Genomic DNA, 15,884 nt, shown 5'->3' on the forward strand with positions numbered 1-15,884 from the left:
ACCTGGGACTTGAAAGAGCTCTCAGCCAGTATGCAACAAGGTATGGTTATAAGCTATTAAAAAGCTCAGGAAAGAGGGAGAGCAGACAAGAAGAGAGAAAAGGAGAATAAAAGTACTGGAAAGATGGTGGAAGCAACCTTTGGTATCAGAAAATTGCAAACATAATCAAGATGTAATAAGAGGTCCCCTAATTTACCGACAAGGTGATAAAAGATAAACTAACGACCCTACCTCACATATGTGTCTCTGCATACACATGCTGTTGACAAAATTTATGGTTAATTTTTATTTTGCTTTCCAAAACAAAAAAGAGGCAACATACGTAAATATTTTATGAATTGCACATGCGTAATGGTGTAAGTGCAGGAGGAATGGGGACTTTGCTGCTGACTGTGATATACAGCTGCAAAACAACTTAAGCAGTGTAAGGTGTTGGAAATATGATTACTGTGAAAAAGGGTAGAACTCTCCTGTCTTCTTTTTGTAAAAGGTATTATGTTAGAGACGTTTTTCCTATCTTGGCTCTCAAAATTGGTAGTAAATTGAATACTCTGTACAGATATGAATATTACACTGGCATATATCTCTGTTTTGAAGTAGGAGGTGTTTATGTATGTGTGTGCATTATAATTAGCTTTTCTTCTCTCTTCTTTTTAGAAGACAGAAAAGATCTCATTTCACACACATGAAAGACAACTGGAATTGTTTAACCATTGTGCTGGTCTTAGCCAAAGTAGAGTTAATTTCTTCTCAGCAGCTGCTGAAATGCTGTGTCTTGATTTCAGAATGAGGATGATGTTGATAACACACTGATGTTTTGAGTTTTGCTAAGATGTGTTTATCCTGAGTCAAGGACTTATTTTTCCTTGTCTCATGCTCTGCCACTGAGGATATCCACAAAGGAAACTGGGAGGGAGCACAGCTGGGACAGGTGGTCCAAAGTCCCCAAAGGGATATTCCACACCATAGGATGTCAGGCCCAGTGTGTAAACTGGGGAAGCTACCTGGACAGGTAGGCTGATCTGGGTTTGGGAAGTAGGGTCTGGCATTAGTCAGTAGGTGGTGAACAATTGCATTGTACTTCACTTTCTTGTTTCTTTTTTATTATAATCATTATCATAATTTACTATTAAAATTGTATTTTACTTTATTTTCAGTTAATAAACTGTTTCTGTCTCAACATTCAACTTAAACTTTGATTCTTCTCCCCATTCCACTGGAGAAGACAAGAGGCCTGAACAAGTGGCTGTGTGGTGCTTAATCTCTAGCTGGGCTTAAACCACGACAGCCATTTATTTTATTATGCTAAGTTTGCATTGTATTATACTTATTGAGCCTCAAATAGCTTGGATGCTACCAAATATTAAATTCACATGGAAATTGTGGTATTTTTCTGTAACAGTTTAGAATAACAGCAGACTTACATATTTCATGCTAGGAATTCTTTATGCCAGCATTTAACAGTTGCTGTAACAATTGTTAAATTGTATATAGCAATTACAAAAAAAATGTAGCAATTACTTTCTTTTTCAATACACTTCCTTTTAAAATGATTGGAAATCCTAAAGCCTAATATACTGAAATGAGTCTCCTCAAGGCCAGATTCTGAATAAGGCTCAGCTGTGCAAAAGTAATTTTGATATTCAGAAGTTCACCATAAAGCTCCACAGTGATTGAAGTCTAGAGAATTTCATTAATAGGGATAATAAATTATGGCTTCCTTTTAGATTCACGTGTCCTGCTGGGAACCCTGAAGTATATATATAAGCTTGTAACATAATCCAATGAAACACAGATGTTTAGGAGTCTTTAGCATGAGTAAAAATGACAGAAGTATTATTTTTATTTGTTTCTTAATTGTTTTATAGTCTATATTCATAAAACTTTATGTTGGCAAGTACAATTATGAAAAGAACTTGAATATGAAGTACATCCATATTGATTAGCTTAGTTCAGATTACAACACAGTGGTCATATATTACTGTACAAAATATTCATACTGTAAATATGCTGAAAAAGAATTATTGCCAAGATACTGCAGCTGTGGACACCTTGGCAGTGGCTTTCAGGCTATGCCTCATTGAGGTAACAGAGAGAACTAACCTTTGTTGAGGTTTCCCTTCCATGAAAGAAAAAAAATCTTGCGAAGTTCTTTTAATGGGGCACCTGGGAAGCACCCTTTTGGGTCAGAAGATTTGAAGCAAGTCAACAGTGTAGCATAATCCAGAGGTTTGCTATACAGGAAGATGCAAACAACCAAGTAGAGTACTCTTTGCCCTTTCAGCAGCTCTAGGACTTTTTCTGGCTAAATCACGAGGCAGCAGTCCAGAACAGGAAGAAGAGGAACTTTAGTTGGTAAGAGGTGCTGCTCTATCCTCTCTGTCACTGGGGGATCTCCACGGTGAGCGGCTGAGGCACAGCAGCTCACTCTTGCCCCGCAGTAACTGCTCATGGAGAGACAGCCCCACCTGCACAGGTTCAAGGGAACACCTCAAATGCCAGTTAAACCATCCATATTCTACATACGGTCCTAACAGATGTGGTTGTGTAATTGTGTATCATTACCAGCATGAGGTGCATATCATGGGATAAAAATGGCAATTTAATGTCAAATTTGTTTGCAAAATGAACATGGTTGGCTATGGAAGCTGTGTTGCAAAGTATGTTTGCAGAATCAATGCAAAGCCTGAGAGTTTTGTGGACATAGAAGCAGGACAGCAGTACTTTGGGTAAGCTCTATGTCTGGGATACCTTCCCTCATGCTGGAAACTGGAATAAACAAAATAATTAACTATGGTGCCTTCTCCACATTTCCTATTAACTCATCCAGGACACAGATAGGAAGATGCAATGCAATAAACTTTCCATTTTCTGTGTCCAGTGTCAAGAACATAATTTGCCTTATTGGTGACTTTTCTGGAAGTAATTCATACTAAGTGTTAGGAAAAAGGTGCTCAGTTACACAGTCTGTGAGAAATGTTTATGACTGTGCGCAACATACAGGTGATCAGAGTTCCACTACATAAATACGGGTTTTAAAAGGGATGCAAAATAATATATTGGAGCCATAATGATAATCTTTGTTTTGTTCTAAGTGATTTCTATAGTTATCAGGAACTTCTGCTGAGAAGAAACAGTACATATGTACATTTGTGGGGCTCCAGCCATCAGCCAAATTCACGCCAGCCACTCCCTCACTGCCCTCTTCTGCCAGATGGGAATGAGATGCAGGGGAAGGGAGAAGACTCATGAATGAGGGCACAGACAGTTTAGGCTGTGAAGCAGAAGCTGCACACGCAGGCAAACAGAGCGGGGCATTCCCTGGGCAAGTGCACGTCCCAGCGGGCTCCCCAGGAAGCCGGGCCTCGGCACAGCTGGGCCTGGCTTGGGAGCACGGGCACCGTGAGCCTCCTGCCGCCCTCCTGCCACTGTGCTGGGCACCATGCGCCATCTCCTCATCCCTGGGGTCAGCTGTGCCCTCTGTGTCCCCTCTCAGGCACTTGCCCACCCGGACCCTGCTCATTTGGAAGGCACAGGGCGGACGAGAAACAGAGAGAGCCTTGGCACTGCACAAGCGCCGTTCACCAGCAGCTGAAGCTCTCAGGATTGTGTTATCAGGCTTGTTTTCAGCACAAATCAGAGAAGCAGCACTTTCTGGGCTGCTCTGAAGAAAATGAACTCCATCTCAGCCAGAAGCAGTGTGATGAGAAATGGAAATGAAAATGGAATTGGGATTTTTCACTCCTCAAGCTGCAAGGAGCAGTCATACTCTAGGAGAGCTGCACTGGCCCCCAGATAAAAGTGGAGAATCCAGATAGTATTATTCCTCCCACTGGCGTCCAGAAGTGGCATAGCCTTTCAGATTTTTTTTTTTTTTAAAGTGATTGACTTATTTTGCTGTGTATTTTTGTACCAGCTACTTTGGAGTTAGGAATAAGAAGCTGATGTTAACAAATGCTCTGAACTGTCATTATCATGTGCTAACAATGTCCTGCTAGAAGGCTAACATGTCTAATACTTCAGTTCACAGACAGTATGCTGCATGGTATTATTGCTACAGCAATTCTCAATTGCTTCTGTGAACAGCCTCCAAAGTTGCAAACACAAAAATCCAAGATATGTTCTATCTGCAAACCATGGTAGCTGGGAGAAACTTGCTGGCTGGAGTTCTGTTATAGTTTCATCATTAGACATGAAGGCAGTAGAGCATTTTATTACACATATATATTTATTATTATTTATTTGACTTACTTTATTGATAGTTGACAATTAAAGATAATGATAACTTGGTAATTAGTCACTGGTGGCAGGGGCACCATTCCCTTTGTGGGTAAAAATCTCCATTTGAACTTGAAGTGTAGTAGAGAGCAATCCCCAACTAATCACTAGGAGAGATGAAAAAGATATATGTCTCTGAGAACAACTCTCCTGCGTGAAACATGATGTGCTAAGCCTCTCCTACAGACCAGACACTCTGTACCACTTCTGTATTAATAAAGATCAGGAGCATCATGATTATTTCAAATTGATAAAATGACAGGAAAACTTGGTGAGTTGGTTTTGGTTACCCTGCTCTCAGCCAGACACGCTTGTGTTCTGCTTTAAAGGATTTTCATTACATGATCCGGAGGAACATAACCTTGATTATTTTTTTCTCTCAAAATAAAAAGGAACATTATAGCCTAGAAGAAGCTTGAAGATTGACAAAATCAAAGAGGTCAATGGAAAATTGTGCTTTTTCTGCTAGGTATGCATGATGAATGAGAAATGACTCAAAAATATGAATGACAATTCATTTAGCCTATGGAAGAAAATACCTAGAAGAAATAAAAAAAAATTGTGCTAACAGGATCTTCTACTTCTGGAACCTTTGACTCACCACTCATCAGACTTTTCTCTGAAAATCACAGGCTTCCTGTGAATGAATAGAATGAATAGACATAAGAAAGTAGTTTAATTCTCCTTTTCTTTTCTTTCATTTTAGGTTAAGGCTAGTCATTAGCCTGAGGCTGCTGCTTGCTAGGGAACAGGGGATTGTTCCCTTAAGGTCTTTCTGTGAGATCACACCTATAGAGTTCCAACAGAAAAAAAACCCTTCAGGTCTTTGGGATATTTGTGTCTGGATTTTGGTTCAAACTTGTTGTTTTTAGAGGTTCCTGTACAATACTATCTTCAGTATTATCCTGAAAATATTTTATTTCTGTGAAAATATACACTTATGTTAGTTTTCTTCCTTACATATTAAGCTTTTAAAAAACCAATAACTGGCAAAGAAAAATTCCATTCATTTCACAAAAGTACAAGATTTCTGTTGCCAAATATGTTTTTTGAAATAAGCAGAAAATGGCTCATTACTTGCTCAATGATATTTTTATATTTTATGGAAGGTAAAACTTTGAAAGTTTTCTTATTTTGGTGGTTTGCAGAAAAGACTATGGCTCAGACAAAAGCAAAATAAACCTGTCCAATCCCACTGTCATTGCTTCTAGACGGGAACTGTAGTCAGGATCCTATTAATACTAGAATGCAGCCCAACTGAGTTGACCTTCCTATGAATTTTTGGGAATATAACCAGCAACTGTTTTCATACAGAAGCTGTTAAAAAAAGAAAGGATAACATTTGATCGCTGCTGATCTGGGACAAAAGGTGTAGAAATCCTCTATTGCAACAACTCTCTCTAAGTGACACACTTCCCTGATAATTACAAGGTGATTGCATCTAAGGTTGTTTTTTTAACACATTAGTGTCCATTTAAACTTCTTTTTTATTACTGATGGGATGAACACATAATGTTTCATTTACTCTGGATGGTGGTAACACCCTTCCTATGGGTAGGTTCTGTTTGCAGAGCTCATGAAAAGAAAAAGTTTTTTCTAAAATAACATACTACCTGTTGCAAGCCTCTCTTTTCTCTTTGCTAGCAAAGTCAGTGGGCCAAAGCAGCATATTCCAGTTGTTTTGTGCTATGCTGGTAAGGTAAAGCAGCAGAAGCTTCTGTTTACTTTGGTGTTTGTACTGTAGGGAGGCTTCTTTGTGTGATGGCAGAAATATGGAGCAGAGAGACCATACCTGGACTAAGTATGACTTCCAAAGTGTACACTATTTCTAGTAACTGCTTTCCATATGTACTGATCAAACATGCTTGGTAAGCTGAGTGTTTTCATTTGAATAATGAAAACCCTTGTATCTCTCGGACACCTAGTATTTTTGTGGCAAATAATACAGGAAGTGAACATATTTCCGTGGTATTTTAGGGTGAAGAACAAGTAGAATTGAAATTTTCTGTGGTTCAAGTAAAAGGAAGATAACAATCAGTGGGTTTTTTAGCCCTACCACTCTTTCCTTATCTTGGAGTACAGCTCACTGAGATGCAGAGCAGGGAGTACTCAACTCTTTGAAAATACTGTCGGCACAATTGCCTGTGGACTTCATGTTTAGGATAAAGGCTCATGAAGAAAGGTGAAGAAAAAAGTTTAATATTAAGCAATTTTTCAGCTAGGTTTACCAGGCTATGCCAGGTGTGCCATAAGCAGAGGTATCATCTGCAGCAGAAACCAACTGCTAAAGTGAACAGGGTATTTTTCTTTGCAAACTCACTTTCTCTGCTCCCTAGCTTAATTTTTGGTCACATCCAGAACTCCAGGACCTCAAAGTGGGAGGACATGCTTTTATTTTTCTTCTCTTTTGAAGTAATTTTGCAGTGAGAATTGGAAGCTTTTTCCTTTCCCCCTTTTATCATGAGACTGCTGACAGCAAGCTGTGCCCCCACCAGCATTCCTGGCTGTGCTCCATCAGCTGAACCTGTCTGCCTTTGCTTTTTTCTTTATGTGTGCGCATGAATGCGTGTTCCAGCGTGTGTGTGTTCTTTCCCTCCTACACCCAGTTCCCCTGTCAGAGGATACTGTCCTTGAACTTGATCAGAACCCTCACAAGCTGTGCCATGAGTTGAGTCGCTTACCTCTGCCTCTGGAGGAGTTTATCTCCCTTGACAAGGTTTTGTCTGGTTTTAGTGGCACGGCTGGTGACAGGCCGTGCACGCAACAGCATGTGACCCCGGCTGCTTGCATCCGTGCGGGCAGTCGTCAGGGCTGTCACACAGTCAGAACGAGTTAATTCAGCCTGTGGAGAGAGAGGTGCGCTCTGTAATAATATCAGGCCTCTGGAGAGGGTGCTGTCAGGCAGCGTGCACTGGCTGCTGCCCCAGCTGCTATCTCCTGCCTACGAGGATGCAAGCTGACAGGCAGCAGGTTTATCCGCCCGGGGCAGGCTGGGGAGCGCGCATGTTAATTTTCTGTCTGTGCAACAGAGCTAGTAATATTGCTTGCTGTGCTGCTTGAGAAACCACTTCGTGCCTCTCACCTTGGACTATCGTGTGAGGCAACAAGATGCACTTGCTGGGGTGTCCAGAAGACTGTAGCAAGTCGGGGCTCCCTTCTGCTGCAGTTCTTGGGCTGCTCCTCCTCTGAGCTTTCTTACTGTGCTCCTCTTGACTTGCACGGATTACTCTGCACCTGTGTATTTCTTTCCCGCTTTGACAGGAGGCTGTTGCTTGTGGTGACTAGATGCCTTTTGAAGCTACTGGGCTATTGATTCAGTTCACCCGTGTTTGTGCATATACTGCACATATATTCACACACTATACATGTGTGCGTAGACACATGGAGTTTCCTGAAGGATTTACAGTTCTGGATGAGGCAAAGTAAGGCAGAATCTCTCTCATAAAATGTATTTAATACTGTAATTAAAATTATACCAGTACTAGTAATAATTGGTGTCAGTCAAATGCAATTTTTTTTCATTAGAGACATGAGAGACTTTAGATCTGGCTGGTCAAGGACTCTGTGTCTATAAATATCCAGGTGTGATGAAACAGCAAGACTTGGTAGCACTTAATTTAGCAACCAGAATCAGCATGTGAAAATGGTGGGATAAACATAAAGGAGGAAGAAAAATCCCCATGTTTTTGTTTACTCCTAGGCTCTTAACTAAAATACACTTAATCCAGGAATTCAGCAAGGAAAGTACGACTTCTGCAAAGAAAGTAGTAAAATGCCACCAGGCTAACAGGCTTTTGCCTGGTAGGAGTGGTAAGTCTGCAGGAGATACATAGAAGTGGGCAGACCTATGGCTGTTAGCTGGGATGTGAGTTGGTGAAAATTCTGATCCTTGCCTGCAGCTGTACTGTCCTTGCTTCTTCTGCCTTGCATAATCTAAAGCAGAAAAGCTCTCTAATGAGATAAATAGTGTCTTGTCTACACAGCCAAATAGTGTATCTTTTGTCATAAGCTGTTCTGTGGTTGATTGTCTGAACTCAGGAAAATTGTCACTTTCACTTCACTCTTTATTTTTGGCCTGGGAAGGGAAAAGGCTGTGGGAAGGGAAAAGTGGTAACAAAACCCAAGGGGGAAATCACTGTAAAGTCTGTTGGTCTTTCGGAGTGGTAAAATCAGAGAGAGGACAAAGAATTTCCTTTTATTCTCGTGACTGTAGTAATTGAATATGGATGAATTAGATTTGAGATCCACGTGTCTGAAGCTGATTCTAGAATAATATATTTAGAAAAGAAGACAAAATCTAGTGTTTTAGGAAATGCAGGTTAAGGGTTGACTCATTACAGCTGAATTCTACGGTGGGCTCAGAACAAAGGGAAGGAAATATCTTTTCATACCATGTTAATTAAAACTGTGAACTCCTTGCTGTAAAGATGACGTTGAAACTAAAGTGAATATGCATGAAAAAAAAGGGTAGGACACTGATAGCTAACAAGAATATTCAGAATTGCAACAACTAATGATAGTGCATCCTTCAGAAGAATTATTAACCTGAAAATTTCCCAGTTCAAGTATTAGACAACTAAAGAATAGGACATACATTACTTTTAGTGCTGCTAAGAGTCAGGAGCAGGATAACACATTACTTGGACAGTGTGTTCTGACCCAGCTGTTCTGACACATGCCTCAGGTGGGTCAGGGCTCTCCCTCTGGCTGGGTGTTCTGTAAATGGCTGTGAGGTCTGGCTTATTTCCTGAAAGCAAGCTCTTAAATTCTTGTCTTTCAGTTGGACACCAGGAGCTTACCACTCACCTGATTCCCAGATCTTTTGATTCTTAGCCTTTAACTCGCATTTTAAGGAAACTGTCCAGAATGAATCCAAGGCCTTTCTTTTCCAATTGATCTTGGAGTTTTCATCACCTCATATGTTTGTATATGTATATAGGAAGGGTTTATCCTTAGAGGTCTCCAACCCTGAGTTTTGGTTGTCAACTAATTAGTCAAGCATGAGACAGTGGATTCCTTGAAAAGGACCACAAGCTGTCCAATATCACTGAGGGTTACAGCATTAAAGCTCTTTTTTTCCCAGTAGGTAGGGACAAAGTATAATTCCAGATTTTTACAGGAGGAGAACCTGGGGCAAGAAAGCTGGGTCTTGGTGCCAGGAGGGAGTCAAAGAGAAACCTCAGACAGGCACTTGCCTCTGGAATAGCTTGCAGAAGATTGCAAAGAGCAACTTTGCAATCTGCATTGTTTTAAATATGACTCTATGCTACTAAAAATATTTCTTGGTTGTTAGGTTAAATTAGAGTTTTATGAATTCTTATCATTATCATGAGACAAAAAAAAAGTAGATTAACACAGAAAATGTCAATTTCATAGCATGACAGCTAGAATGGACCCTAGCTCTGATTATTTATTAATATTTACAATGAGGAACAGTTAAAAGGAGTTTAACTTCTTTATGTGTGAGACTTTTTGAGATCTCAGAATAATCTTGTGGTAGGTTATGCAGCACTGTGTGTTCTTATTTTGTGTATCTTTAAGAAATAGAATATTGAAATAGACAACATGTTTATACTATTAAAAATAACACTTTGACAGTGCCTGTTTATTGAGGAATTTGAAATCTCTTGAAATATCCTAGCCTTGTGAGCAGTGGCTTATGTGGTGAAGCATAAAAAAGTCATGTTATCTGCAGCAGACATGTAAGATGTACTGGACTACTGTATGTACTGGGGCATCTTATAATGTGCTTAAATGATGCACATTATAAGATCCTTTGATATGCGGTTGGTCTCTTGAGTGAAGCTAGAAAGTAAAAATGAGCTCATCGTGTGCTGCTTTTCTCTTGAGTAAGGTGAGCTTGGAAGAATAGGAATATAATAAAGTACTGATTTGCTCTGGTAGTGCTTTCTTTTTTTGGGTAAATTATTACAAGTGTATTAAGTCAGTTTTCCTTGAATTGCCAATCCTTTCAGCAAAGACTGGAGCGGAGATTGCGTGCATTTATGGTAGGATTTTCTTTCTTACAGGTTTTCGCTCACTGACTGTAAAGTACTTCTCAGTTTTGTACCTGTCTCTGTACTGTGTCTTGTCTCCTAGAATGTGGTTCAGGTTTGCTTGGAGTAAAGTCAGTACATTTATTTCTCACCTCTCCCAATCTTTGAGGGCATATTCACCTGCATCAGGGATGAGCTGATCAGCTGTGGACAGATGGCAGGTCTGCCTCAGCCTCCTGAGCAGCTGCCTCTGCTGACAAAGATGCCCTGTGTTTCTCCAGCTGAAAGAACAGGAGAGGGCTTGAGAATCATTGAATATTTAATCTGACATGAAGGGAAGAAGTGATTTTACAGCTTACTTCTGGTGATTAAATCAAATAAATTCCCTTCACATGCATTTTATTCCTTGCTTGACTATTTCTTGTTTTGGAGAGGAGCGGCAGCATAGGCTGTATTCTCTCCTTCTTTTGCTCTGTCACACAAGCACCATCCCCTTCACTCAACTCCTGAGACGTGTATAGAACTTTAGATTCAGGTCTTTCTTTCTGAGAGGGGGGAGGTTGTATAATTTTGACTAATGTGATTGTATATTCTGGCTGTTAGAGGTTTAACCAAAATTGGGTGAAAAGTCAGAGTAGTGTGTTTTATTATGTGGGATTTTTTTCTCCCTTGTAGTCCCCAGAGATACAGGAAACATTGCAAAGGTGTGGTTGAGATCTGAATAAAAATGCTCTGACACTTGCTCACTACTGTCTTGTCAGTGTAGATAAAGTTTCAGCTCATCAAAACACCCCTGCAGGCAAGAACAAGACAGCTTTTCTCTCCAGTCTGCTGCTGAAAAGGCTTTAACAGAGTGGAAGCCAGTAAATTAATGCTGGCTATTACCAGGTTGAGGAGTTTTGTTTCATACTTAATTTTGTAGTGTTTGGATAGGAGGATGGTGGTAAAATCTTCTATGACTTGTGTACTGGCCTACCCAAAACTATATGCAGGATGAATATACAGAGAAATAGAGAATTTGGTTTAGCTGCACTGCTCACTGTCATCGTTCTTGGTGCTGATTTTATGGATTCTAAAGTTTACATTTTATTAGACCAGTCAGGTGTTAGATATGACCCTAGAGCAATCAATCAGCTGGTGCCAATTGCCTAATACTCTCCTTTTAAGCCCCTTGCTGGGGACAGTTAAGGCTGCTTAGGATAAGAAATATGGCAGTGTCCTTCACAAAAATGTTTCCCCTTTGATTCAAGACCCCTTGAATATTTTGGTGTCTGTCATCTGTGCAAGAGGGATAAATGTTACATCAGGTTACACTGAGTTAATGAGCGATGTATGGGGACAGTCAGAGGATGTGTGTTGATTTAGGTTACCACCTCTCTTCATACACTGGCTGCAGAAGGAAATGGCTCTATTAGGGAGAGAAGACAATAAATGAAAATTTACATTGCTGTTTCTTTCCCTTAGATGTAATATACAACTGTCTCCCACTTCCTTGGTGTAAGATCATCATATTGTATGAGACGTGTGAATTGTTCTGGTGGCTTGGTGAGGAATTAGGTACAATGGGGAGAAAATTAAAAATTTCCATAGGGGGCAAAGTTTTGTAAAGTCCTGAAGAGGAGGTTTGTGACTCAAGTACCAAAGTGTGAGCCCCTTCAGCAGCTAGATATGCTGGAGTGATAGGAGTAAGGAAAACAAAAGAGTAAGTCTGGAGAGAGTAACAGGAGAAAGGTGTTTAATTTGAGCTGAGATTTTAGTCTTCCCCTTCAATATCATTCCCATTAATTCCCATGAAAATGGGAGAGAAGAATTTTTCTTATCCTATAATCTTTAGTGATATGATGATTTACATTGGAGTGCTGTTGCTTCCTGGACCAGTAAAGGTTAGTCTTTGGAAAAAGCACTAATGGGAGAAACTCAGGTAGAGTCAGGTGCTTTTGTTACACATATTGTTATGCTTGTTTGAAAAGAACATAAAAGTTCTGTTTTCCTCAGTGGAGTAAGAGCTGCACAGCAAGAGCTCACGGCTCTTTTCTTTACCACGTTCGCACCTTCCAGTTCAGTCCCAAAGCCTGATCTCTGACAGTTTTTCATGGGTCACATTGCTGTTCCTACTGTGGCTGAGTCTAGGTTTTTGGCCTTCTTGCTCCCTTTGCTCTCTGTTTCTCTGGTCTTTTGACATCCATTTTTTACAGACACACAAAACCTTTGAATATAATATCCAGTGAACCACCTTCACCCATGGCATGAGCTGGAAGGAAAAAAGTTCATTGAGTACAGAGATTCATCAAAACTCCTTCCATTCTGTTCAACAAAGCATAAGATTTCTGTGGTCCAGATTAATTTCTCAGTTCTCTTTCAGGTGTTAGTGCAACCCTAGTCAGAATACTCGTTCTGGCTGGTCTGGTTCACCCACTTCTGAATGCCAGGAAGGGGTGAGGTGGCAGAAGTTCATGAAGTCCATAGAGAGCTTTGAGAAGTCAGGCTGGAAATTGCTGCAGAATGAGAAAGCTGCTACATAGATGAGATGAGGTTCTGGCAGTGTGAGCACAAGGACCACAAGAAAAACAGAGGCCCCTTCTGTGCTAAACAAATTACCTCAGGAGAGCGCAGTGAGCATGACCTTGAAATGAGCATATGACTCCATGAAAATTGTGCTGTAAAGAGTAATCATATACTAGCCAGTTTATTGTAAGAAATAACACCAGAAGGGCTGTAGAAGAATTTCTAAAATGATGTTCTGATGAGCCTTGTCTCTTATAAAAGATGCAAGTTTGAGGGAGTTGTTACAGTGGGTAAATTAAAGAAGATTTTCCAATATTGAACAAATATGTCATGTGCCCTTTTCTCCTAGAAGTTTGGCTGATGAATCAGGTTTATGCTAGTATTTTCTTTTCCCCTTATAAATGCATCAGTCTGATTTCCTGCGTATGTATATGATCAATTTCTCTCTCTCACTCTCTCTTTTTTTTTCCTTTGTAGATTAAAGGAAGAAAATATATTGGTCTGATTGTTTCTATGAAAAGTACAATAAAGCTGATCATATGTTTTTTAATTTGTCTGTATTTTTTGTCTTTGAATTGTACTACTTTGCAAAAGAATAAATGAAGAAAATAGAGGTGGAAAATTTGGTCTGAAATCCTCTTGGTGGTTTTGGTATTTGTCAGAGGTAGTCCTTGCAATTTGTGCAGGCTGTGTTTGTTACACTAGAGAACTGGAAGAAAATGTCCACTTTTATTATTTTGCTGTTTAATCCTAGACAAGATCAGGGGTGGCACTTTTAACAATTTACAAAGGTCTGTCTCCCTGTGTGTATTTATAGATTTATTGGGTAGTCAGCAAATGGATCACTGTAGCACTGGCAGAGATTTGATCATATTCCCTTATCTCTGCTTGCATATCTTACCTGTGATGCTGAAGGCAGAAAAACAAAGAGAAAGTGTTTCTCCAGCTCTGGAATGTCATAAAACTTCCATTATATGAAAGGAATTTCCAGAATCATGCTGTCTGATATTGTACTAAATTTATGTTAAATACTGTATTTTAAAGCTGGGCCTGAGAGTTGCTGGTGCCTAGCATTTCTGGGAAACGATAAAAATGTTATACTGGTGCAAAATTACATGTGTCAAGATGTTGTGGTATCCATAAATCAAATCTTCCTTGACCTACATTATGATATTATGTAATTTTCATGTACTCTACTCCTGTAATGCATTTGGAAATTTTGTTAAACTTTTCTGACATCTTTGAAAATGAGATAGAAATAATGTAAGCTTCTTGAACTGTTCAAACACACAGAGCTCGATTTTGCTCTGGTCAAGGAGGTAAATTGATATGAAGGGAAAATGTTGCATGAAACTTTTTCTTTCACTGAATTCTGCTCGAGTTCTCCACCTGCCCACTTCAAGGCAATTTTAAGTGACACTTCCCCTTATTTCTGGATTATCGTATGGACGTAATTGCTTGCTCCTATTAACACATGGTCAGGATCTTGAACTCACCTCATTTTCTAAGAGAAGCAATATAATGATGTGCCTTTCAGTCCTTCAACCTTCAAGTCATCAAGTATTTAGCTCATTAGTGGTGTGATTCCCATCTGAATATAAGGAATGGTTACCGATGAATTAAAGTGGTAGGGGTTAACTTTTCATCACAGAAGCCTGTGGAAATGAAATGACTTTCACTCACATTTTTTGCAAGCTTTGTTGCTCCTATTGGAAAGACATAAAAAAATCTTTGTCATGTACATTTGATATACACTAGCTTGGAGCTGGAAGTTCAAGAAGGCATATGAGAAAATTATGGGAGGTGGGGTGTGGTTTGTAAGTATTCCAGACCGGGGATACACAGATGAAAGGTTTAGGTCACTTCAGCATTTATCTTCAAGATTATTTTCTTAAAAATATAGTCACTGATTTAAAATATGCAGAAAATGGTGCCAAAGCTGAACACAATATTGCTGGTGCCAAATTACCAGTGCCAAAGAAAATGTACAATAATTTTCCTCCATCTTCTGGCCAAAGTCCAAATTTAGTCTCTGTCACGTTTGTCTTATTTTGTGGTGAGAGTACATTTTTGGCTCATATTCAGCCTAGTCTCCACTGCAATTCCCTGATACTATCCAAGAGATCAAATTTCAGTGATATTTAGGTACTTTAACTGTATTTTGGACTACTGTTGTTACTAGAATAAAGTTAGTCAAACCCCACTAGACTTAGGTAAGGGAGGATGCTTTTCTTTTTTGTCTATCCCTTTGCCAGAAATTTTCTTGTTGTAGTATTGTATTTGAGTTAATTCACCATCTGTACTGTAGAAATACTAAGCATTATAAGTAAAGTCTATATTTATAATCCCTTACAGAAATGATGCCTCAGTAGTGTTTTAAAAAATGAACATCACTGTAATGGAAGGCAGCAATGACATTAAGAAATTTCCCTAAGTGATAGACATTTGAGTTTATGGCAAGGCTACACTGCTGACCACTTGCTGTTTAAGTCTTCCAGTTAATAAATGGCTTGTTCAATTTATATTCATGTGCATTTCAGCATCTGTGCTGAGATTGGTCATGAGGAGGACTAGCCCTCATATTGCCTTGGTTTTGGTTTTTGTGAAAGTTTAAAAAAATACTTATTTGGGAACTATTCTTTTTAGGATCTGAACTTTCAGCTTTTGCTGGTTGCTCATAGCCATCCTAACCTACCTATTCTCTTGTAGACGCACAAATAACTTATCTTTCAACATGAGTCCTTTGATTAGTCCCAATAGTTTAAAGGGAATTACTAAAATGATAAGATTTCTCCCTGGACAGCTCTTCTACTTTACAGAGCTTTCCTGCTTCTGCAGAATTTCACACTATATATCAAGTGCTTGAAAACAGAGAAGCGATGATGTAACACCCTACCTGGTCCCAGTCCCCATAATACCTTGACTGGCCAGTAAATTTAAACGAGGCCTCAACGAGCTTTGGGAAAAACCTGAAGATACTGATAGTCCCCCCAGGATAAATCTTTAATACTACATAAAGGGGTCATGGAAGGGATAGAGAATTCCTCTCCCCCCCATCCTTTTTAAATCCAGGGATCTCTTGTCTTGAGCAGCTAAAAAAACCCA

Source organism: Zonotrichia leucophrys, chromosome Z (genome assembly GCF_028769735.1).
Source record: "Zonotrichia leucophrys gambelii isolate GWCS_2022_RI chromosome Z, RI_Zleu_2.0, whole genome shotgun sequence".
In the NCBI taxonomy this organism is placed as follows: Eukaryota; Metazoa; Chordata; class Aves; order Passeriformes; family Passerellidae; genus Zonotrichia; species Zonotrichia leucophrys.